The sequence below is a fragment of the Pelobates fuscus genome, chromosome 6, assembly GCF_036172605.1.
Source record: "Pelobates fuscus isolate aPelFus1 chromosome 6, aPelFus1.pri, whole genome shotgun sequence".
Lineage (NCBI taxonomy): Eukaryota > Metazoa > Chordata > Amphibia > Anura > Pelobatidae > Pelobates > Pelobates fuscus.
Window position 1 is genome coordinate 256598130 of NC_086322.1, and position 25587 is coordinate 256623716.

A 25587-nucleotide genomic window follows, 5' to 3' on the forward strand; every position below is an offset into this window, starting at 1 on the left:
ACACTCTGCCCCCGTCTCCATACCATTACGTTATGGAATCCAGCACTACTTGTCCAGACATGCATCCCCTGACTCCCCCTTATTTTCCGGAGGCATTATTTAACAAAACAAACTTTATGAAACCGGATCATATACTGCTCGCATGACAAAATAAAAACGCATCCCCCCCCCAGGATCAGACTGACAGCTTGCCTGTCTGCATGGAGTAAACTGCAGGCACTCCACATTGACCTTTCACAGAGCTCACTGTTAGAGATACAAAAGAGCCATTAAAATCGATGGCAAGCTGTTTCAGTCTGGTATCCATCCAGCCTTCCCCTCCCCTTGATATTGACTCATTCCCACCCACGTGTCTGCTCCATCTGCTTCCGCATTGACAGCCCGCCCACTGGGACAAACCCCGCCCCGCCAGCAGTGTGCACGCCCCCTTTCCAGCTGGCTCTTCCCAGCCCCTCCCAGAACATGTTTGTCAGTGTAGCAGAAAGGAGGGAGAGAGGAGTTCAGACAGGTGAGGAGTGGAGGGGAGCACTCAGGTGAGTCTGGGCGTGTCTTGTGTTGTGTTTCTGAACCTCTCATTCATTCCTCTCCCTAAACCAGTCAAGGGTTGTCCTTGATCCCCTGTTTCTCCCTGGCATGGGCTGGGCCTGCCTTTTACAAAAAAAGAAACAAAAAAAATCTTCTAAAAGTGAGCAGTTAGTTTCCTTCCTTTGTACAGATCTGCTGTGCCACCCTACAGAACCACCGGGGAGCCCTATGGTAACGAAAAATAATTTTTGGAAGGGTGATTTAACCTGTTGATTGTGTTTTTATTTTATTATTAAACTCTAATTACAGTTGGGAAACTAGAAGATCCAGTGCCCTTTCTGCTTTTGTGGATTACCCTTCCTATGATGCTCAGCTAGTCAAAGTTGGCTGAGCATTAAGGAAGTATAGTCAACAAAAGTTAAGAGTTTAGCCATTCCTGCCCTGGGGGATTCAGTTTGTCTCTTGTTTTGTAATGGTAGAAAAGATGAGTGTGTTTCATTAGCTGTGAGTGGAGTTTATGTACCTCTCACCAGCAGAGCTTGCAATCTAACATGTCTATTTCCTGTCAGTGTGCATCTTCACCCAGTGTGATCCTATTACCTGCTGGTGTGCTGGAAGCTACATCCTGTATCCACCCCCCAGTATCCCTCTAGGAAACTAGTCTCTTCCCTAAAATTATGTCATGTTTCCTTTTAGATCACCCTTACGCTAGAGATCATTTGTTGCATTTAGATGAAGTGAAAAACTGAACTGCTTACCAGGAAATGCATTTTTTTTCACAGTGTCATGAAATCTATTATTGGTATTCTATTACAACAAGATTGACCAAAGGTTAGATCTCCAGAGCTGTTGTTGAACTACAAGTCCCATGATGCTTTGCCAGACATCCCCCCCCCCCCTCCCTGTCATTTGCAATCTGGAGTGTTACATAGCACTGCATATCATTAATGTTTATTATTGCACATAATTATCCAGTGCTACTAATCTTCTAGCAGCATGTAATATCAATGAACAAATGTTTTTTCTGAATATGTATATGATTTATGTGCGCATGGTCTTATTTTCCTTTTGTAGAATAGTTATATAAATAAATGTGCATGTAGAGCATATTGTTAATACGTGTCCATTCTTGCCCCCCTCTTCAGTAGATTCCAGCAATTATTTGCCAATCATCTTGCAGAGGGTTATGGGAAATATAGTAAACTGCTATAGATTAAGAAAGGACACTTGTGATATAGTTAATCAGGATCAAAGTTCAATGCAAAGATATTCAATGTGTGTAGATAAGATCAACTGTATTATCATATGTTGCTCTATTAAATGCATAATCTAGTCTATATCACTCCATGTACTGAACTCCTAATCCAGTGAAACACAACAGTACTGACTCCACCCCCTAATGCTGTTATCCAATGACAACCCTAGGAGATGGAACACAATGCAGGCCTGTCTTCTAGGGCAGCCAGGTCTGACTGCCCCATGCTAAACCAATGGGTGACATCAGAAATCATGTTATGGTCGAATAAGCATGTCTTAAAGGGTTTTGTTTCCCCAACATTAGAAATGCTGCAGAATCTTGACTTGATTCATTGCTTAGTCTCCACAGTATCTACATCCATACATCCATCCATAGTTGGTTTGGGAGTGGCGCAACCTCCAATATTGCAGCATGTCATTATCCAGTGTGGTATAAATGCTTAGTATGTTTAATAAAAAATATGATACAGTGCTTAAGGAAACACTATATTGTCAGGAATACAAGCATGTATTTCTGTCACTATAGTCGTAAAAGCACTGTTTACGTTGCCTGCCCTTAAAGGGACACTCCAGGCACCCAGACCACTTCTGCCCATTGGAGTGGTCTGGATGCCATCTCCCACTACTCTTAACCCTGCAAGTGTAATTATTGCAGTTTTTTTTATAAACTGCAATAATTACCTTGCAGGGTTAACGCCACCTACTAGACAGCCACTAGAGGGAACTTCCTGATTTATAGCAAAGATTTTCTTTGCTAGAGCGTCGCTGGACGTCCTCACGCTGTGTGAGAACCTCCAGCGTCGCTCATTTCCCCGTAGGAAAGCATTGAAAATCTTTTTCAATGCTTTCCTATGGGGAGCGCTAATGCGCATTACCGCGCATGTGCATTAGGTCTCCCCGGCCGGTGGGCGGGATCAGTCTCGCCCACCGGCCGACGGAGTCAGTAGGAGGAGCAGCACGGAGGAGGAGGCAGCGACTCAGGTAAGTGACTGAAGGGGTTTTCACCCCTTCAGCAACTGGGGGTTGGAGGTGGGAGGGAGAGGGAACCTGCAGTGCCAGGAAAACGGATTGTTTTCCTTTAACCCCTTAAGGACCAAACTTCTGGAATAAAAGGGAATCATGACGTGTCACACACGTCATGTGTCCTTAAGGTGTTAAAAGGGTATTTTACTTTCCTTTTCTCCAGCGCCGTGCCGGCCTTGTCGCAGCTGGCCCCTGCCCCACTCCAATCTGCTTCTTTGACCGAGAATAGGCAAATTTGATGATGATCTCAGAAAATTCAACGATTTCCCATAGAAAAGCATTGGCAGGCTATTGCACATGCACGTAAATACACTGCACTGTGCCAGTCAGCATCTCCTTATAGAGATGCATTAAATCAATGTATCTCTATGGGGACTGTTCAGCATCTCCATACAGAGTGTGGAGATGCTGAACCTCACAACTACACACTGTGTACTAGGAAGCACATCTAGAGTTGTTACTAGGCAACTTTGTTTACAAAATACAGATAAAGGAGCACACACCTAAAAATACAGTTTTACGAGGCTACTTAAAATCATCTCTTACAAACAAATATGGGGATTCAATTATACTATATGGCCATGTTGTGTTATGCCCACCACTATGTCACAGTACCCCAATATCGGTGGGTCAGTGCTAATCTATTCTTTGGTACCTACACTAATTGTTTAACATGGGAAATTTACGTGCTAACTAAGCAGCAATGGAAACACTGCCTTTTATATTTAAAAAATCTGCAGGGACAGGGTTGGCACCAGGACAACTACATTAAGCTGTAATTGTTTTGGTGATATAGTGTCCCTTTAAATTAGTCGAGCAGCAAACCCTCAATATACAAAAGTACCTTAATAAATTTGTAATCAAGAATAAAAAACTAAGAGTGTTGAGCCAATAAAATGTGTACAATGTTGCTAGTGGAAGTCTCTCCAGCAGGCAAAATCTCAGGAAAAAAAAGATACCAGTGCATATACTGTAACAAAAAAATAAACTGAAAATCTCAACAATAAGAATAACACTCACATCATAAAGAGCTATTACTAGCTCTTTGTCATAAAGGCTCTAGCGGCATAGATCCCCAATGTGGATATTAATAACAAATGCAATTTCTACTGGGACATAGCCTTCTCCAGCATCAAAATATAACTCTGTGCAATGCCCTGCAGATCGAGTCCTCCAAAGCTGCTCCCTTTTTAACCAAATTGGTAAATAGAGGAAAATTCTAATAGTGGGATTATGCTGTAAGCGGACGGGACAAGGGATTGGTGGGGGTCTGCAAGGCATTGCACAGCATTACAGTTGGATGCTGGAGAATATGTCCCACTAGAACACACTTTCGATCTTAAAATCCACAGTGGATATTTATAAAGCTAGAGCCTATATGACAAAGAGCTAGTCTAACTCCTCCTTATTACGTGAATGTGATTCTTATGTTCCGTTTATTGTTTGCAACCGTGTGTAACAGTTACACTTTATATACTATCTTTCGAGGTTTTGACTGCTGGAGAGACCTCTACTAGCAAATTTGGTATATAGTATATGTTGTACCTGATCATTTTTTATATATCGTTTTTTCCCCGAAAATAAGACCGGTTCTTATATAAATTTTTGCACCCAAAACGCACTAGGGCTTATTTTATGGGGTGTATTGCATGTGCAAGAAAGCAGGTCTACGTTCAGGGGAATTCGGCCCAATATAGAGTAGTCTAATAGCGCATGGAATCCCACAAATCTATGTTCGGGGAAAATTCCCCAAACATAGATTAGCGAACTAGCTACGATCTCAACTAAGGCTTATTTTCGCTGGAAAACTGTAGTATATTTTCTCTTTATAAAAAAATGACAAATATAAGCAGTACAATTTTTGTTTTGTCCATGTACATGCTTTTTATCTCGTCTATAATGTAGCATTTTATTATGTGTACAGATCCTTTTTATATAACTTGTGAACAGTGATTTCTCATCCATGAATAGTATTTGAATCGGAATGTAGATGTGGATTGTTATACACGGTAGCGTGTTCCTTATTTGCGTACAGATACTTCTCTGTACAATGCCAATGTGTTGTTTGTCTGATGTATTTTACAGTTGCAAGAAAAAGTATGTGAACCCTTTGGAATGATATGGATTTCTGCACAAATTGGTCATAAAATGTGATCTGATCATCATCTAAGTCACAATAATAGACAATCACAGTCTGCTTAAACTAATGGCACACAAAGAATGAAATGTTGCCATGTTTTTATTGAACACACCATGTAAACATTCACAGTGCAGGTGGAAATAGTATGTGAACCCTTGGATTTAGTGGGGGTTCACTGGGTGGGGGGGAGGGAGGGAGAACATTTAAGTGAGTGGGGGTGGGGGGGAGGGAGGGAGAACATTTAAGTGAGTGGGAGTGGGGGGGAGGGAGAAAATTTAAGTGAGTGGGGGTGGGGGGAGGGAGGGAGAAAATTTAAGTGGGTGGGGGGAGGGAGAAAATTTAAGGGGGTGGGGGGGAGGGAGGGAGAAAATTTGAGTGAGTGGGGGGAGAGGGAGGACATTTGAGTGGGAGGGGGGAGAGGGAGGAAATTTGAGTGGGTGGGGGGGAGAGGGAGGGAGGAAATTTGAGAAGTGGGGGGGAGGGAGGAAATTTGAGTGGGGGGGGAGAGGGAGGGAGGAAATTTTGAAGGGGGGAGAGGAAGGAAATTTGGGGGGGGAGGAAGGGAGGGAATTTGAAGGGGGAGAGGAAGGAAATTTGGGGGGGAGAGGGAGGAAATTTGAGGGGGAGAGGGAGGAAATTTGAAGGGGGGGAGAGGAAGGGAGGAAATTTGAGGAAGAGAGGAAGGGAGGACATTTGAGGGAGGGGGAGAGGAAGGGGAGAAATTTGAGGGGGGAGAGGAAGGGGAGAAATTTGAGGGGGGAGAGGAAGGGGAGAAATTTGAGGGGGGAGAGGAAGGGGAGAAATTTGAGGGGGGAGAGGAAGGGGAGAAATTTGAGGGGGGAGAGGAAGGGGGGAGAGGAAGGGGGGAGAGGAAGGGGGGAGAGGAAGGGGAGAAATTTGAGGGGGGAGAGGAAGGGGGGAAATTTGAGGGGGGAGAGGAAGGGGGGAAATTTGAGGGGGGAGAGGAAGGGGGGAAATTTGAGGGGGGAGAGGAAGGGGGGAAATTGGAGGGGGGAGAAGGAAGGGGGGAAATTGGAGGGGGGAGAAGGAAGGAAATTGGAGGGGGGAGAAGGAAGGAAATTGGAGGGGGGAGAAGGAAGGAAATTGGAGGGGGGAGAAGGAAGGAAATTGGAGGGGGGAGAAGGAAGGAAATTGGAGGGGGGAGAAGGAAGGAAATTGGAGGGGGGAGAAGGAAGGAAATTGGAGGGGGGAGAAGGAAGGAAATTGGAGGGGGGAGAAGGAAGGAAATTGGAGGGGGGAGAAGGAAGGAAATTGGAGGGGGGAGAAGGAAGGAAATTGGAGGGGGGAGAAGGAAGGAAATTGGAGGGGGGAGAAGGAAGGAAATTGGAGGGGGGAGAAGGAAGGAAATTGGAGGGGGGAGAAGGAAGGAAATTGGAGGGGGGAGAAGGAAGGAAATTGGAGGGGGGAGAAGGAAGGAAATTGGAGGGGGGAGAAGGAAGGAAATTGGAGGGGGGAGAAGGAAGGAAATTGGAGGGGGGAGAAGGAAGGAAATTGGAGGGGGGAGAAGGAAGGAAATTGGAGGGGGGAGAAGGAAGGAAATTGGAGGGGGGAGAAGGAAGGAAATTGGAGGGGGGAGAAGGAAGGAAATTGGAGGGGGGAGAAGGAAGGAAATTGGAGGGGGGAGAAGGAAGGAAATTGGAGGGGGGAGAAGGAAGGAAATTGGAGGGGGGAGAAGGAAGGAAATTGGAGGGGGGAGAAGGAAGGAAATTGGAGGGGGGAGAAGGAAGGAAATTGGAGGGGGGAGAAGGAAGGAAATTGGAGGGGGGAGAAGGAAGGAAATTGGAGGGGGGAGAAGGAAGGAAATTGGAGGGGGGAGAAGGAAGGAAATTGGAGGGGGGAGAAGGAAGGAAATTGGAGGGGGGAGAAGGAAGGAAATTGGAGGGGGGAGAAGGAAGGAAATTGGAGGGGGGAGAAGGAAGGAAATTGGAGGGGGGAGAAGGAAGGAAATTGGAGGGGGGAGAAGGAAGGAAATTGGAGGGGGGAGAAGGAAGGAAATTGGAGGGGGGAGAAGGAAGGAAATTGGAGGGGGGAGAAGGAAGGAAATTGGAGGGGGGAGAAGGAAGGAAATTGGAGGGGGGAGAAGGAAGGAAATTGGAGGGGGGAGAAGGAAGGAAATTGGAGGGGGGAGAAGGAAGGAAATTGGAGGGGGGAGAAGGAAGGAAATGAGAGGAGGGGGGAGAAGGAAGGAAATGAGAGGAGGGGGGAGAAGGAAGGAAATGAGAGGAGGGGGGAGAAGGAAGGAAATGAGAGGAGGGGGGAGAAGGAAGGAAATGAGAGGAGGGGGGAGAAGGAAGGAAATGAGAGGAGGGGGGAGAAGGAAGGAAATGAGAGGAGGGGGGAGAAGGAAGGAAATGAGAGGAGGGGGGAGAAGGAAGGAAATGAGAGGAGGGGGGAGAAGGAAGGAAATGAGAGGAGGGGGGAGAAGGAAGGAAATGAGAGGAGGGGGGAGAAGGAAGGAAATGAGAGGAGGGGGGAGAAGGAAGGAAATGAGAGGAGGGGGGAGAAGGAAGGAAATGAGAGGAGGGGGGAGAAGGAAGGAAATGAGAGGAGGGGGGAGAAGGAAGGAAATGAGAGGAGGGGGGAGAAGGAAGGAAATGAGAGGAGGGGGGAGAAGGAAGGAAATGAGAGGAGGGGGGAGAAGGAAGGAAATGAGAGGAGGGGGGAGAAGGAAGGAAATGAGAGGAGGGGGGAGAAGGAAGGAAATGAGAGGAGGGGGGAGAAGGAAGGAAATGAGAGGAGGGGGGAGAAGGAAGGAAATGAGAGGAGGGGGGAGAAGGAAGGAAATGAGAGGAGGGGGGAGAAGGAAGGAAATGAGAGGAGGGGGGAGAAGGAAGGAAATGAGAGGAGGGGGGAGAAGGAAGGAAATGAGAGGAGGGGGGAGAAGGAAAGAAATGAGAGGAGGGGGGAGAAGGAAGGAAATGAGAGGAGGGGGGAGAAGGAAGGAAATGAGAGGAGGGGGGAGAAGGAAGGAAATGAGAGGAGGGGGGAGAAGGAAGGAAATGAGAGGAGGGGGGAGAAGGAAGGAAATGAGAGGAGGGGGGAGAAGGAAGGAAATGAGAGGAGGGGGGAGAAGGAAGGAAATGAGAGGAGGGGGGAGAAGGAAGGAAATGAGAGGAGGGGGGAGAAGGAAGGAAATGAGAGGAGGGGGGAGAAGGAAGGAAATGAGAGGAGGGGGAGAAGGAAGGAAATGAGAGGGAGGGGGAGAAGGAAGGAAATGAGAGGGAGGGGGAGAAGGAAGGAAATGAGAGGGAGGGGGAGAAGGAAGGAAATGAGAGGGAGGGGGAGAAGGAAGGAAATGAGAGGGAGGGGGAGAAGGAAGGAAATGAGAGGGAGGGGGAGAAGGAAGGAAATGAGAGGGAGGGGGAGAAGGAAGGAAATGAGAGGGAGGGGGAGAAGGAAGGAAATGAGAGGGAGGGGGAGAAGGAAGGAAATGAGAGGGAGGGGGAGAAGGAAGGAAATGAGAGGGAGGGGGAGAAGGAAGGAAATGAGAGGGAGGGGGAGAAGGAAGGAAATTGACGGGGGGAGAGGGAGAGATTGACATCCATCACACACACACAATGCACCCCTTGCACACAGAAAAACACACAATGCATTACACACAGACACACACAATGCACCCCTTCCACACACTCAGTGCATCCCTTACAGCAGTGTTTCCCAACCCAGTCCTCAAGGCACACCTACCAGTCCAGGATTTAGGGGTGACCCAGTTGTGTCTAAGGTGTTTTTTTTCTTTTTTTTTCTAAAAACACCTTAGACAAAACTGGGTAATCCTTAAATCCTGGACTGGTAGGTGTGCCTTGAGGACTGGGTTGGGAAACACTGCCTTACAGACACACACACACTGCATCCCATACATACACAAACTCACCTTGCAGCCCTTACACATACAAACACAGATTCACACAACGCCGGGGGGCCCAGACCTTGAGCGTGCATGTGGGGGGTGGGGTTGGAGTTTGGGGGGCCTCCATGTCTGTTTTGTTTGGGGCCCCCAAATTCCTTCAAACGGCCCTGGCTGTGGAACATCCAGGTGCTCTTGTGCAAACTGTAAACGTACAGCAGTGGCTTCCTCTGTGGTATCCTACCATGAAATGTATTCTTGTTTAGTGTTTTACGTATTGTAGATTCGCTAACAGGGAAGTTAGCATTTGCCAGTGACTTTTGTAAGAGCTGACACTCTAGGATTCTTCTTCACCTCATTGAGCAGTCTGTGCTGTGCTCTTGCAGTCATCTTTACAGGACGGCCACTCCTAGGGAGAGTAGCAGCAGTGCTGAACTTTTCCATATATAGACAATTTGTCTTACCGTGGACTGATTAACAGCAAGGCTTTTGGAGATACTTTTATAAACCTTTCCAGCTTTATGCAAGTCAACAATTCTTAATCGTAGGTCTTCTGAGCTCTTTTGTGGGAGGCATCATTCACATCAGGCAATGCTTCTTGTGAAAAGCAAACCCAGAAATGGTGTGTGTTTTTTATAAGGCAGGGCAGCTGTAACCAACACCTCCAATCTCATCTCATTGATTGGACTCCAGTTGGCTGACATCTCACTCCAATTAGCTCTTGGAGATGTCATTAGTCTAGGGGTTCACATACTTTTTCCACCTGCACTTCCTTTTTTTTTTTTTTTTTTTTTTTCATTAAAACATTTGACACTTCAGTGAAAGCTTATCCCTGATCTACTTTATCATGTTTTACTTTACTTAATTTTCCTTAAAAAAAGTGCAACGTATTTTCATGCAATGCTTATGTACCAATATGTATGAAAATGATTGTCTACTGTTGCTGTCGTGGCAACCTTGGTTGTAACTGCAAAAATAAAGAATTAAAAAAAAAAAAAAACATTTGACACAACAGGAGAAAAAGTACTGTATAGCTGATGCTAACGTGTTTTTTTTTTTGTTTGTTTTTTTTGTGCCTCAGTGGCAATTCTCATTCATTGATGCTCTGATCCTATGAATGGCTGTTGCTGTCGGTATGTAGCTTTTGCAGAAGCCAAATGCCATTCAGCTGCCATTGAGGCACATTTTAGTTGTGATGTTGTTCGGAGTAGCCCTTTAAAGATACACTCGGGGCACCATAACAACTTCATCAACTTTAAGTTGTTATGGTGTAAAGAGGTCCCAGACGCCATTGTACTTTAAGAGGTTAAATCAATAGTGCTCATAGCCTATCAGTGACACTCTGTCTGAGGCTTACTGATTACTTGGACCCTTTGAGGAAGTGGGGGCTGAGTGATCAAGCGTCAGCTTCAAGATTTGGGGTCAAACCATTCATTAACGTTTTACTTGCATCATAGCAATTTAATTGCAATAATGTTGTTATGGTGCTGAGTTATTCTCGATTTTTCCTATGTTTTGCATTATATAAAGTATGTCAGCTGATGTGTTCAGCTTATGAATGTTGTCCAAAATTGTTATTGATAAGTTTGAAGTGTAATGTCTGCAATAGAACTATGCCAAGAAGGAGCTGGTCATTGTAGCAAACTTCTCCACTAAGTTCTGACACATGCATGCTGGCAGCGTAATGGTTATGGTGCACAGAGTGCCCCTTTTTAAGGGAACCTGTAGTCCCGAAAAGAAACATTATTATATCATGACTTGACGTTTCTTTCTGTCCACTACCATTTCCATTTTAAAAATAAAGAAAAATAAAGCGTAGGCCCATCGCTTTGTACGCCGAAACTCTTCTGCTGCAAACGCCCACTCTGCCTTTGAAGACGTCCGCATGCCATCTCTGATCTCCTCCAATTCATTGGTTATCATGGAGAAGCAATGGATCGGAGTAGTGCATTGCGGCCCAATGCTGTGATCCCGCAATCATATGCTACTACATTTGATCACCAGAACAAATTATGCTCTGGAGGAAGAAGTGCCTATTTTGCCAGTCAATGTAAACAAGGGGGCAGGAGCTCTGGGACATTTCCTGCTTCTTGAGGTTAGCTTCACTGAGCTAAACAAATCAGGAAGTAACTTGATCTTTGATTGCCAGAGTGGTGTAACAAGGTTAATTTATAAAAGTGCCAAATTCTGTACTACTAGAAAAATGAAAAAAAGAGGACCCACTCAGTGCACATAAAGCGCTTCGGCAAGCTGGAGTATGCCTTTAAAGATTTAGGGGATTATTGGCTAAACAGTGGGTTATAATGAATGGAAAATTAAAATTTCACTATATTTGCCAAAATGGCTTCACTTAAATAATGGTTTGTCAGTTTAGCCACTAATTTGGCATCTTCTGATTTCTTTACACTGCAACTCATTGTTTATGAATAAAATAAATAAATATATATATATATATATATATATATATATATATATATATATATATATATATATATATATATATATATATATATATATATATATATGTATTTTATGAAATTGTTTTGTACTAAATGTACACATTATGAATGCAATTTCAACTTCCACTGTTGGAGGGCTATTCACTCAAATTGAGCATACAATTTAAAAAATTCAGGGAAAATCACAAAATGTAACCTTGTGTTGTAAATCTTGTGGTAGGTACAATCAAGGTTAACCCTGAATGTGTAATAGCAGTTTCGTATCTGCTAAGAAATTAGCCTGCAGACTCTGTTTCTTAAAGGAACAGTATAGTGTCAGGAACACAATATTGGTCTAATAGTGACGTTAAGGTGGCTGAACCCCTCTTGCCCCATTTAAAAAGTTAATTTACTCACCTTTTTCCAGCACTGCATGGGTCTCCTCACGGATGACAATCTCACCCAATCCAATACTTTTGGATTGCACCAATCAGCATCACCTCATGGAAATGCAGAGCGTGGAGACGCTGAACATCAGTGCTGAACATTGTGCAGCACTGGACCAGGAAGCACCTCTAATGACTGTCTGATGTGTTTTCTCTGAAAAGTCGGTGATTACATGAAAATGCCTGCAGGAACATACTATAGTTACCAGAACAACTACATTAAGCTGTAGTTGTTCTGGTGACTATAGTGTCCCTTTAACGCAGTTCAATGCAGAGATAGACAGAAATGAAACTTGTTTTCCCTTGGCTTAAACAGCATTAGCACATAGTAGTTAATAAGAAAGCAATGCACTTATATACATAAAGGAGATATATTTATTAAATAACCTGCATTACTAGTGTTATGAGCAAGTATCTCTCCATATTTATTAAAGTTTCAAGTTACATGAATTTTCATCCTGAGAACTGGAGTGTTTATGTGACTGGATGGGGATCACGAGACTCAAAGGTTAATAACGATGCGAGAGTTGCAGCTTGAGGGTTACTGATCTATAGAGTATTTGATTATCTTTAATATTAATGTAAGCTTCCCATTTATGAAATACTCCCATGACAGGTGCTCTAAATGTCTCTAAATAAACACATCCTACCATCATTGTAGCCACAGGCTGAGATGCTGATATTCAGAGACCGGTGCATTTTGAGAGCAGAGATGCTTTTAATCATATGCATTAGAGCAGGTTGTTAATTATATTCTATTTTGTCACCTTTTATGGCAGTGCCATTCTATACTAGCTACTAACCCCCAATCAGTGGCATGTTAGAGATCGGAGGTATGACACTTTGTAACTGTAGATTATTTTGTGAATACTCCACATCGCTGTATGCTGCCGCATGTTCTTTTCTGACTTTGCTCATTATCTTGGAATCTCAATGTCCCTTTTGCCCTGTTTCCACGGGAACCCATCTGTTTATCTTTTATCAAATCTGTCACCTAGCATTTCTCATGATGTTAACCCTTCTGCTGCCGGGAGCTACTTGCTAGTCGCGTTGAGCCAGTGTCTGCAGTGTTCTTTGCCACACGCGGCTGTGACAGCAAAGTGTTAAGTGGGAAGTTTTTATCAGAGCCAGGAAGTGTCCTAACAGATTGTGGGAGCCCCTCCTTCTCTTGCCCAAACCTTACCAATACAAGCACGCTCTGGGTGCATCTTTACAGGACCAAATCGAGGAGGAGGAGGAGGACTGGGGGTCACATTCTGTGGTGAGGGTCATGTTCGTAGATGTCTAGAAGGCTCTAGTGTGTGTGTAAATACATTGTCTTTGAACCTTACACTTTTAAAGTGGTATTCTGTAGAACTTGTATTTGGAAAAAGGCTCACTTAGTCACTGATGATTACAGTTCTTATTCAGGATTTCCTTGCATCTAGTGGAAGGGATTTTTCAATATTGCACAAGAGATCAAGTCTTTCTGTATAGTAAAAGTTGTACAAGTTCCTCAAAGTATCTGCGTTCAGTGGAACTGTGGCACATGAGGTGGACTTATTCATAATTGTATAGATTTGTGGCACTGCGGCATGCTTGGGGTGATACTAAGGCAACAAGGAAAATTATTCAGAATCCTCTTCCTTTAAATCAGGGGTGGGCAAATGTTTAATCGCTAGTACAATGGTGCATAGCAAGGCTGGCAAGCATATTGGGAGTAGAGGTTTTCCAACTACAGGGCATTTATCATCTGGTAATCTGCCGTATATCAAATGATTCTGTCTTCTGTCCTTTGAGTTCTAAAACTACGATGTGCGGTTGAAGACATTATCGTCTATCCCTCTGTTCTATGAGTATTAAAAAAACACTTGAGTTGCTCTGATATTTTAATCGTAAATAATAATGATCCAAACGCACATATCCGACAAGCCAGTCGTTTTCAAACCACCCCCGAAGACCTCCAATGGGCAGGTTTTGTAAATATCCCCCCATTATAACAGAATCCTAAAATCTTTTGCCATTAGGGTACATTAAAGAATGGTTTAAGAAAGTCATTGTTGTAATTCACAGTGTCCTAGGTTATTCAGAATTTGTTTATAATTGTACCAGGGATTGGGGCAGCTGGGCATATTTTTGTAGTTACGTGACTTTGGACTGGTTCCTTTCCATGAATAACAGTCTTGGTGTTGCTCAGAATGATTTGGAAGACTAAAAACAAAGTGTCTTTATGGAAATTACAGCGAAATTAGCATAGTATGATGCTAATGAGAGAATATGGGATATGCCAAGTGATTACATTTTTCCCATCTCTGTACCCTAGGCTAGGCCTTCATACAGCTGTAAACAACTGTCCTAGTTTTGCACAGTATCCTAATTGGTATTTTTTTTTACATTTATTTTGCTGCCATGAGTTGGCTGAAAGAGGGGTGGAGGGAGCCCTTCACAGCTGGGGTCATTGGATCCTGCTACTATTTTCCATATTCAAAGTTAACCGTTACTGTGTTTTGCATATGGAAAGTTGGAAGTATGTACCATCGTTAAAAGGCTGCATTTGTTCTGTGCCCGCTAAAGAGCCCAAGCATTGCTCAGAGCAAATTGGCATCCACATACTGGCAAAATGCAATCCTAATAGTGAAACCAGTTTAATTTTAGTGTAAAAAACTTTGTCTTAACTGTAGAATATTCATTATTTGCTTATGGTCCTCACAAATGTGGTCCTTCTGTGTGATTTGTGAGTCAGTTAATTACAATTCTTTGGTTCCCATGGCTGTTTCTGATATCAACTTTTCGGTCCTTGATTAGTTTTAACAGGACTTTAAAAAGCTATGAATGCTAAATAAGCCGGCATTCTCTGATAGACATGGGTTGTTAATAAACCGAATATAACGGGATGTCATTGTTCCTTTAAAAGGTTAAATGGAAGTTCATTATCTCAGCCAAAATACTTGTGGGCTTTTTATATATTTTTTTATTTTTAGTCACGTTTTTGTTTTCCCTTTTCAGTCATCTGAATGTCTACAACATTAGTGATTTATTATCTGCTTCAGATAAAGTGTATCATTATGTTGATACTCTGTATATGTAGTCCTGTGATTAGTCAGGCACTTAAAATACGTGTATGTGCGCAATAAAATTAGAATACTAATGTATACCATAACCGTTTCTTTATCTGCTGCAGATTTATATCATTTAATGTAGGCTAGCTGCACGTCATATGCTGCATGTAGATGATCAGAATTAATTTTATTCGGCGCAGTCAGTTATCCATGTAAAATGCTTGGCACCGTTGCACAGTGCCACCTGTTGCTTTTCCACCATGCGAATTTCTCATTACAAAACCTTTTCCCTGGCAGAACATTGCTCAGAATAAAGTAGTAAGCGACCGCTTCAGGTCTGTCTTGTTGCTTCGAGAACATACGTGTCTCGCTAGATGTTATATTAACCCATCTAAAAGTTTAATCACCCCACCAGCCGACGAATTGTTGGCGAGCAAACACTCATCATATCTTGCAGACCTAAAGCACGTAAAAGCAGTCGGGACAGTTGAGTTCATGTCACTAGCTGTCTGTGGTGGGTGATCTTCATAAGCCATGTGGCACTTTGCCTTTCAGAAACGCTAGTGCCAGGGACACTGGCTCCTTTCTGCCCTCCCGCGCTCCATCTGTTATCTATAGTGGGTGGGGACAGGATTCCATTAAGGAGGGTGGTGGGTTTGTTCCACTAGGAATGGTTTTTATCTAAGAGATACTTGGAACAGTAGACATCATTGGCTTTTGTAGTGATATGGATGCAGTTGCTTGTAGTTCACACTTGTTAGACCTTGAGTTTGGAATGTGGGAGATAAGAATGTGCCTCTATGTAGTTTCTATTTCGTTTTTAATTTAAATATCTATTTCATGATTAGGGTTTTTTTTCCACAATGACTTTCCAAATTATGGAAACTGATATAGATAAGCTATAGTAGTAAAAAAAATGTATGTGTCAATGGAAAATCCCAAAACTCTTGCAGACGGTAAAGAAATGACCGGAACCACAAAAACTGAATTACACGAAGGTTGAGAAAGAACTCTGATGGCATTAAAATGTTGTGTGTCATTTCTAACATGCAAAGAGACTGCAAGACTCCATTTATTTTGTTTGTTGTTCATAATCACTTTGTGGAACCCAGAACTATGGGGTATGGCAATCGGTAACCATTTCATTGGTGAGACGATCCTTCTTGGCAGCTCTCGATCTTTCCACAAGAACCATTGTCCAAAATAGGATCAGATTGAAGAGTGATCATAAAAGTATTAACACTGAGATCAAACACCGTACTTGAGGAATTGTTACACGGATGCTATGTTTAAGATTTATTTTATTTTTGCCAAGTAGAATATTACAAAGTTACCAATTTTATAAAATACTGAGCAGTTATGATAAAGTGTATCTAATACAAAAGCTTTAGGCAGTGTTTTTCTTGTCTTCAAATCCATAATCTAAATTTTTGTTGTGGGGAAAAAAATAGCGTTCACTAAAAATTAATAAATCATAACTTCTTAAGGGGGCAGCTGTTCCTTGCAGATTTCTCTAGGCTCCCTCTTTTCTATCCTAGTGTCACTCTTTCTATATGCTCCATATTGTTGCTGTGTATAACAGAGTTCCACAGCAAAAATGCCCCCATGAATTGATTTCTGAACACATTTATTGTAGTTTAGAAACATGTCTGTGTAAAGAAGACACATTATGTCCATATAGAATGTTGGTAGGTATGAGTCCTGGTCCTGGCTCTGATCTGCCTTCTATATTATTTGTTCTTTATTTAGTAAGTGGCCATGATAGCCCTGAACAGTATTGCCTCTGCTTGGCGGTTTTTATACAACTACACTTCCCATGATGCTTAGTCAGCCTTGTTTATATATATATATATATATATATATATATATATATATATATATATATATATATATATATATATATATATATATATATATATATATATATATCTCACTTGCCAACATTTTCAAGAATGCAGGTGGGCAGGGAGATTGCTTAAGGCCAAAAGCGGTCTGTATGCCAAAAGGGGGGGGGCTAGTGTGTTCATAAAGAGTGTGGCCAGGCTAACTGACGGCTAAAGAGCTCCATGCATGGTCCTATTGCCCAGTCCTCTCCTCCTTTTTAAAATCTGCTTGCAGATTTTAAAATGTGGGACAATTCCTCCCTCCCCCCCCCCCCCCCTTACATAAATTTGCTGCAGCAGTATCCCAAAGTACGAGACTGTCATGGTAAATATGGGAATGTTGGCACCTATGCGAATGTCTGAGATCGTTATTAAAACATCATGTGAGAGAGGCGCGAGGGGCTCTGTAGCCAATGCTCAGCCGAGCCCTCCTAGCTGCCAAAACTAATTTAGAAGAAAGTAATGTGTTGGTTAACCTTGGGGTCAAGAAGAAGCTTGTAAAATATCTGACAGAATCTACCTTAATCTTTGAGAATTACAAAAACAGGACAGAACCTCCTCACGCATACAGTTTACTTTTTCCTTGCACCACAGCCACCATATGTCAATTTTTTTTTTTCTGTAAAGCAATTTTTCAAGTGTAAAAATGCAGAGGTGTCACTCTCTGCTCTTGTAAATTAACAAATATAGGGGACGTAAATGTGGCATCAATAATCTTTATCCTATCCAGATTCTAGACTGCTCCACAAATCTGTTTACCATATTTGATGGAGATGAAATGTCCCACATTAACCCTTCCATATTTAAAATATAATGTACAGGAAATATGAGCATTAGAGGATAATGGATTGTTGGATACTATTGACCCCTCTTAGTGTAAGCGGCAAATGGACTGAATGCCAACACCTTCAATATTCTATTTTGTATCCCAGGTGTGAAATTGTTGTAGGAGTCCTAGGAGAAGGAAAGTTGCTGAGTTCACATTTAGATGACATATAATCCCCAAAACCAAGGGTTGAACACTTGATATTGGATGTCCATATCTAAAACTGTGACCGCATAGGGAATAGGGATCTATTTACCTGCATGGGCCACGGAGCTATATACAGCACCGGAGCAGTGTAACAATGATAGAAGACCCAAACACCCTAATTATCTGGGTCTGAAAAGTGAATGTGAGAGATTTACAAAACCGGTTTTACAATTTTTATCTTTGTGTTGAAAATCTGGAACAGATACGACCGTTACAGAAATATGTACATCTTGACACAATAAAAACGCTTGATCCAAAAGATTACTTACTGCTCCCACCACTTCATGTGCCCTCAAAGCTTACGCTGAAAAGAGAACATAATTTATTTCATACACATACCCTATATGAGTATGCTGTATACACACAGATGATAAATGGAATAAAAATAAATTTCAAATGAACACTTTTTAGCACCAAAACTCTGATCAAAAGCTGTGGTGCAGCCAATGAGCTAGTGGAGGCCTGAAATGGCACATGACAAATGCCAGGTAAGAAGTTAAAACATTTAAAAAATGTTTGACTATTTACAATGGGGTGTGGGGGGGTGGACAAACTCCAGGGCACCCCTGGTGCCATAACCCCTACAGCGCTCTCTGTGATGGCCATGGTGCTATGCTATTCCTTAAAAAAAAAAATAAAAAAAAATAAATAAAACTTCTCAGCCACTGTTTCCTTGAGGAATTGCATGTAGAGATCAGGTACCAAATTTTTACATATTGGTTTTGTAAACACGGTCGTAGTACTAGCAAGTACAAATCAAATAAAGAATACCGGTTTCAAGATTCTGTTACTTTTTCAGGGTAGTAAAATTTTGAGTCCTGGAATACTGACTTTCTTTGAATCCTCGATTTCTACTTCCCTGACTTCTATCTATTGTGGGCTCCAAATGGAGCAGAAATGCATCTGCTTGAGGATAGAACATTATGTGTATATGTAATGCTCATAATAGAAATATTTTCACTCGGTTGTTCTATCTATGTGTGAATTGAGCTGTGTATACAGTGCTACATTAGCATGCTTTGCTTACTACAAATACAATGTCCATATAAATGTGTAAGTAGAAATTATATGCTCGGACGCCATATAATTATTTTCATGTGTAGCTGCGTGTAAGGTGTCGGTGAAACACCCTCCTACACCCTGTAACAGGCTAGGTATGTATCTATCTGGTTACATGATTGTACATGTCCACCTACAAAATAATTCTTACTCTTTTAGTTTGAGCTAGTTCCAGCATGCTTGCATTTGTGTTAAATGTAAACTTTAGCAAACGGAAATCAATAATAAATTGGTCTCTCCCTTGCTCTCACACTCGCTCTAAGAGGAACAGGTGGTTGCTTCTACAGGTGTCCGCCTTGATTCTCATTAAAATGTAATTCTATTTTTTAATGTTATTTATTTATTTTTAATCAAATATATTTTCATTCGGAAATAACACTTTTTTTCGCCACGTGTGCATTTTGAATATGTAGAATGTCTTTCGCTTTCACACAGCATCATGTATGTTTCACGTTGGTTTGGAGTGGAGTGAAAACAGTGGTCTGTTGTGTTGTGCATGTGTGATATCACTACTTCCCCCCCACTGATCTTTCATTTCGGCACAATAAAAGGTCTATTCTTTACAATGACTATGACCCTCTCTTGGAGTCTACAAGAGAGCTCTGATTAATATTTATGGTGTTGGAATGCACTGTCGTATGGCACTGTATGCAGCATTTGTGTTTTGTCCTTCAACTTGTCTCTTTGTGTCACCCCTGCACTGGTCACTGTCTCTCAGATGGTACTGGCTATGGTTGTTGACAAGCGTCTTCTGACTAAAAGTGATGAGTTGACCTACAGCACTTCTAGTGAACACTGAATTTTGGGATGCTCCACTGGGCTTAAGAGTTCTTTAGAATTCTGGTCCTTGTGATGTAGTGACGTGAGCCATTGTAATCCGTGGTGAAAGGACTTTGTTTTCAACTGACTGTAACCCAATTATTTGCAGTGTTATTGTACAGATGCATGAAATTTTTATACTTGTTTATACGTGTGACATTCCTTTTTTCTTTTGTTGAAGATGGAGATAGCGTCAGCATATTTTACTGTGTGTGTGTGTTTGTTTGTTTTATTTTACAAGGAAAAAAAAAAGTATTTCAGTTTTCATTGACTTCCAAATGTAAATACAATCCTACTAGTGCTTTGTAGCCTGTCTTGTAGAGGTTTTTATATCTTACACAGAATTGTGAGACACCGTATTTTCTTTGCCTGCAGTTGCCTATTGACAGAACGAGAATTGTGGACAATTCTATACATTTCTATGTAGTTTGCAGTGGGCATTTAAAGAATAATAATAATGATGATAATTGTTAAAAATGGAGCTGTGTTAGTGTGATTATGAGGTTTTAGGCTATGGGGCAGTGGTACATACTCGAGAAGTTGAGTCGGCCTGTGATCTGTGAGTTTGTTAGTTAATTCAGCCATTTCTGCATTCTCTTCGTAAACTGGATTTGTCCTTAATATATTTGATTTTTTTTTCCCTCTTAGTTTTATTTCCCTCCTAGTTATATCCCTTCAGCACTGCTCACCTTTCCTCATTCCACAATGTCATGGAGGAGGCATGGTCTTCTCTGGAGGTTGCCAACACAATGTTTCTCATATAGGAGTATTGGTGACCTTATGCGCATGCCCAGTAGAGCTAATAGAAGCTGCTAAACTGGAGCTTCTGGCTCTCCTGACCTCCTCATCTCAATAAGGTGGTCTTTTAAGGAGTAATTGGCTTCTGATTAGGTTCTAAACAAAGATGAACTGTCAACTTTGTGAATTATGCTGTAGAATGTATATGATATATTTCCACCTGTGCTGGCAGGAAAAAAAACTGTTTTTGAAATAAAAGCCCAGTTTTAAAGATAAACATAATTGTAGGTGCTTCTTTCCAGAGTATGAAGTTGGTGATCCACAGTCAGTTCTTAATTATCCAGATATAGCAAAAAAACTGCAGCAACACCGTTTCATCTCATAACACATGCAGAATTGATTTCTACATCAAGTACAAACAGCTGAGCAGTGTTTCTGTAATCTGACCTTCATCAGGATTCGGTGACCGAAACTTTGCTCAGTTATTTCTACTTGATGATGCAGAAATAAATCCTGCAGTTGCTGGAGTTTTTTGGGAGGTTTTTTTGTTGTTTTTTTTTTGGGTTTTTTTGGGCTGCATTTACAGGGAAGAACAACTTGGTTGTCTTAATCATTGATGCCCACAACAATTTTAAGTTTCCAACCCAGTCTTCAATGCTCACCAGCAGATCAAGGTTTGCATTGGAAACGTGCTTATAAGGGTTAAAGGACCACTTCCTCTCCGTGAACATGGTTGGTTGCAGAGGTCCTGTCATTTTAACGCTGCAATGTAAAACATGGCAGTTTTATATTATCTGCAATGTTTATATTTCAGGGTTAAACACTCCTCTGATGGTTGTCTTCCAGAAAGCCACTAAATGCAATTCCCCTCTCAAAATATTGTAAAGCGCTACGGAATCTGTTGGCGCCATATAAATGGCAATAATAATAATAATAATAGAGAGAGAGAGATTTCTGTGGGAAAAGCAAGTCTTATGGCTTGACTGGTGTGCAGATTTTGTTTAACATTGTGTGTGTGTATATGTGCATATGTGTAAATGTATATGTATGTGTGTATATATATATATATATATATATGTGTGTGTGTGTGTGTGTATTTCTTTTTCATGGCACAAAGTGGGGGTGGAGGGGGCTGATGTATAGGTTTTGTATTCCTAATTCTATAGTGTTCCACATTGCTACTTTCATGTACCAAAATTACACTTCATTTGTTGATGGGGTAGATGCATCCACAATGAAAACATGCATGTATTTAATAATGCATTTATTCATAGGGTCTATATTTACAAAGCCCTCCTCTTCTAACCCCACCCAGACTTTCTGTGTTTGTCCAATCACAGACTTTCCAATGCAGCTCAATGAAAAGTCTTTGCTAGGGAGGTGCCCTGGCCAATAGCTGCGTCTTTAGTTTAGCTCCACTAGCTAACCGGACTGGTTGTCTGTGTGACACCCAGGTGTTGTAACTACTTTAATTTATCAAACTGCCAATTCCTATTAAAATCTGCACTTTTTATAAAATTAAAAAAGAGGACACACTTATTACACACAAAACACTTCAGCAATCATTATTGCTTGGATGTGTCCCTTTAACTCTTAATGGAAAAATTTAGGGCAAAATAATGTGACAAAACTCGAGTTGGATATTTTATTCATTCCCCTGCCCTCCCCTCCCCAAATCTGCTATTTTGGCCTCAGTTTTGCTAAAATTTGGACTTTAGTGAAAAACCCTGTTCGTGACTAAAGAGAGAATGCTTGATAGACACAAGTTCTAATGGTGGAACATTTTCCTTTGGTTTCCACGATAATTGATCCACTTTCAGCTCTATTTATTTGTATTAGTTCTCTGTTTATCCGGAACAAACTTTAAAGTAGGACAAGTAAAATTATGAAAAACGGTTTGATTTCGTTTTTTTTTTTTTTTTTTCTTCCACTCCGTTATCTCATATACTCACTCTTGTATTCCTGCAACCCCCCCTGTGCAAGCTTTGTTAAAGTATAAGCATGTTCTAGGCCACATCAGACTGGAGTTAGTCTGAGGATAGTGCAACATCTTCCTGGTTTCTGCTTAGTGATTACAACAATATACATTCTCCAAGACCAACAGATAAGCCGTACAGCTCCCCGATGTGAGCATGCATACATGTACTATTACCAGTTATCGCTCTCCCTTTTCTTCCTCCTATCTTTCTCAGCATTCATTCTTTCGTCATAGGGTTTCCCCAGAGACCCAACCTGTATGCTCCGTTCAGTGTCTACAGGGAAATATTATGTGTCCCTAAATCCCCTCTTTGTTTTGTACTGTATTAACTCTTTGTGTGACTATTGCATTGTTTTTTTTTTTTTTGTTTTTTGTTTTTAGGAACTGAAGGGTTAGGAGGTGGGGAATAATTTTTCTACCCTTTTTTTTTGTTATTTATTTTTTAAGAAAACTTGGCCCACTTCCTGAAATAGCTCAAATAGATACGTGCCTGGGTCCTGACCGTGTTTTAACATAAATTGCAAAATAGGATTTGCTCACAGGACATAATGAACATGGTTTTAATAGTGATAACGAGCATATGGATCAACATTTTGACCTCTTGTAACCGTTATCACCATTAAACCAAAATATTTGTGGCTGTTTATAGATATCTATATTACAGTTTGTACTCATATAGACGTGCGTTAATCCATTCTTATTTCGAGCTTGTTTCCGTTGAAATCCATAATTCATTTGAATTTGCCATATAGTCATGCGTTCCTAAGCCTTTGCTTCTATGGGGTGAGGCAGTGCTTTAGTGAGAAAACTGGAGTTAGGTGTGCTTGGTACATTTACTGTTAGGGTGCCTTCCATTTCTTTCTCTGGAATAAATCTTCTGATGACTATATAAGCAGTAAATGGGTGTATAACATTTTTTATTTTTTTTCTCATTTAATTTCCAGACTATGTCCAGTACAAATGTATCAAATCTCTCAAAGCTCTGACAGTGTCTCTGGCCATTCAGCTAGCCTAGTAATAATTCTCCTTTGTCATAATCACACTCTCAAAACTGTGAATCTCACTTCCCTTTGCGTATCCATAAACAAATGACATACATGCAAGCTTTGCACATCACAAAAAAAAAAGCTGCAAATCCAATCCAAAACCATATCCTGTTGGACACTTTGTGTCAAGAATGTTTGAAAAATAAAATAAAGTTCAACACAAACAAGTGATACTTATGTACGAAAAGTGCATCAAAAATGTGATCCACACTAACACTTATTGATATTGATTAACAGTAAGTGCTGCATGACATTAGCAGTGTCAGAGAATTATATGTACAAAGGGCCATATACGTATAATACTCTGAAACTACTAATGTGTTTAAAACTATGTGTATTTTAAAGTGAACCTGTCCCCAATTGTGGAAGTTTGGTTAAACCCCAAAATGCATTAAATACATTGTATATCACAGAGATACATAATATATTCAGTGTGAAATATCCTGAGTGTCCCGAGCTTCTGGTCTCCTGTCCGTCCAAGCTCTGCCTGGTCTTTTCTGTGATTTGTCCTACTTGGGGAAACTTTCCAAGTAGGACAAAGCTCCTCCGTGACACCAACTCACTGGCTTTGTTGCCAGCATGACGTTACTCTGTTCCTATACTCCCATGTGCGGTGGTTTCCGTATTTGGAGATTAGAAGGACTGCCTGTAGGAGGTCTTTTCTGCTTTTGGCCAAATCTTCGGCATAGAGCAGAAGTTCTATAGAGCATGAAAGTTACACTTTCTTTTTGGATATGGATATATATATATATATATATATATATATTATGTGTTTGTTTGTTTGTTTGGTGCAGTTACTAACTGCTTCCTCATTGTTGGTTCACCTTTATACACAGTCTATAGAGCCTGACCAAAAATCTAAAACTGAGCGGTTCTTAATGGTTAATTTTTTTAATTAGTTCTAGTTCTCTGCAACACGACCAGAGTTGAATTTGGCATCTCTGTTGTCTCCTCAAGGTTTACTTCCACAGATGTGGGCAGTGTGTAGAGGACATCCCTTGAATGAGTCTCAGCCTGATTAGGCTCTACTTTAGGGACCCACTGCTGCATAGGCCTTCCAGACCTTCCTCCACTCCCTACTCTTCTCTCCCTCCAGAGAGTAGCAAAATTAAATCTTCTAATAGTCGATGAATAAGCTTTTAATAAAAAAAAAAAGAGGAGCAATATAACCATGCGTTTGTCCAAGCATCCAGGGTCTCCCAGCCCAGTTTTTTTTTTTTTTTTTCCCACAAAGATCTAATGCACAATATTTGGAGGTGCCACAGCACCTGATCTATAGTATATAAAACAAATAAAAATAATAATAATAATAATAAAAATCACTGAAGCAGTAGGGACCCTTTACATATTCATAAAAATGATAGAACGTACTTATTTTAAAACTTACTAGGTACAATAGAGGGGGCGAATAGAAAGATGTTACAGATGTGATAGAGGAAGCATTGTCTAAGTATAGTCTAAAACAGGATGTCCCTGCCCTTAAATATAACGATCTGATCCTAGAGCTATTTAAAGGAGAACTGTAGACTTAATTTAACACCCATTAAAACACTTTATGTAAATGAATGTTTTTAAAATGCCTCAGCATCTTTGCATTTCATGGGCTCTAATCAGCCTTCAGCAATGTCTTCTAAAACCAGTTACTGATTGAAATCACCCATCCAATTAATGGCCTCCCATTGCCTTTATGAGTGAATATATTTGAAACGCATACCCAAGGCTCAGTTAGAGAATTTTTCCAGTTTGCCTATTTTTTACCTTACATTTAAATCCACTTGTTCTCACTTTACATTTTATAAAACAATCAGCGGTATTGTGTATTTATTCATTAATAAAGTATTTCTCAATTTCAGTCCAAGACCTGTATAAGTTACTGCTTTTTATTTACACTCTACATACACTCTGTTAAAACTCCGGTCCTGTATTTGATTGATTTTTCTGTGCACTGTGAAATCCTTATCAGCCTGAGAGGTGTAAGAATGGCTTACTTTATTGGTAGATAGGCACGGAATGTCTAAATAATCAATAAACTCAAATGAATACATGGTTAAATTTAAAGTGAACCTGTTGGCCGTTTTTCAACATTAAATATAACTAGATGAAGTCAAAAAAGGGGAGAAAATTCAATGCTTGCATTATAGTAATATAGTACTGATAGGCAGCTCAACAACTCAATTTGGTATCTCTTCTCTATGCGATAGAAATACATTAGAAAAGGGGGGGGGGGTGGATTTAGCACCTTAACCCCTTAAGGACACATGACATGTGTGACATTTCATTATTGCCTTTTATTCCAGAA

The 25587-nt window shown here is 41.1% G+C and overlaps 1 protein-coding gene across 5 annotated transcripts in view; it reads left to right on the forward strand.

Moving 5' to 3' along the window:
- The first annotated feature begins 441 nt into the window (after positions 1 to 441).
- The window catches only part of RHBDF2 (rhomboid 5 homolog 2), a 68871-nt gene continuing 43725 nt past the window's right edge, over positions 442 to 25587 (forward strand). The window contains exon 1 of one of the 5 annotated variants that reach the window (XM_063458988.1): positions 442 to 533. The gene's annotated coding sequence lies outside the window, so the exon portion shown is untranslated. The other 4 variants (XM_063458991.1, XM_063458990.1, XM_063458992.1 and 1 more) reach the window with 4 other exon arrangements.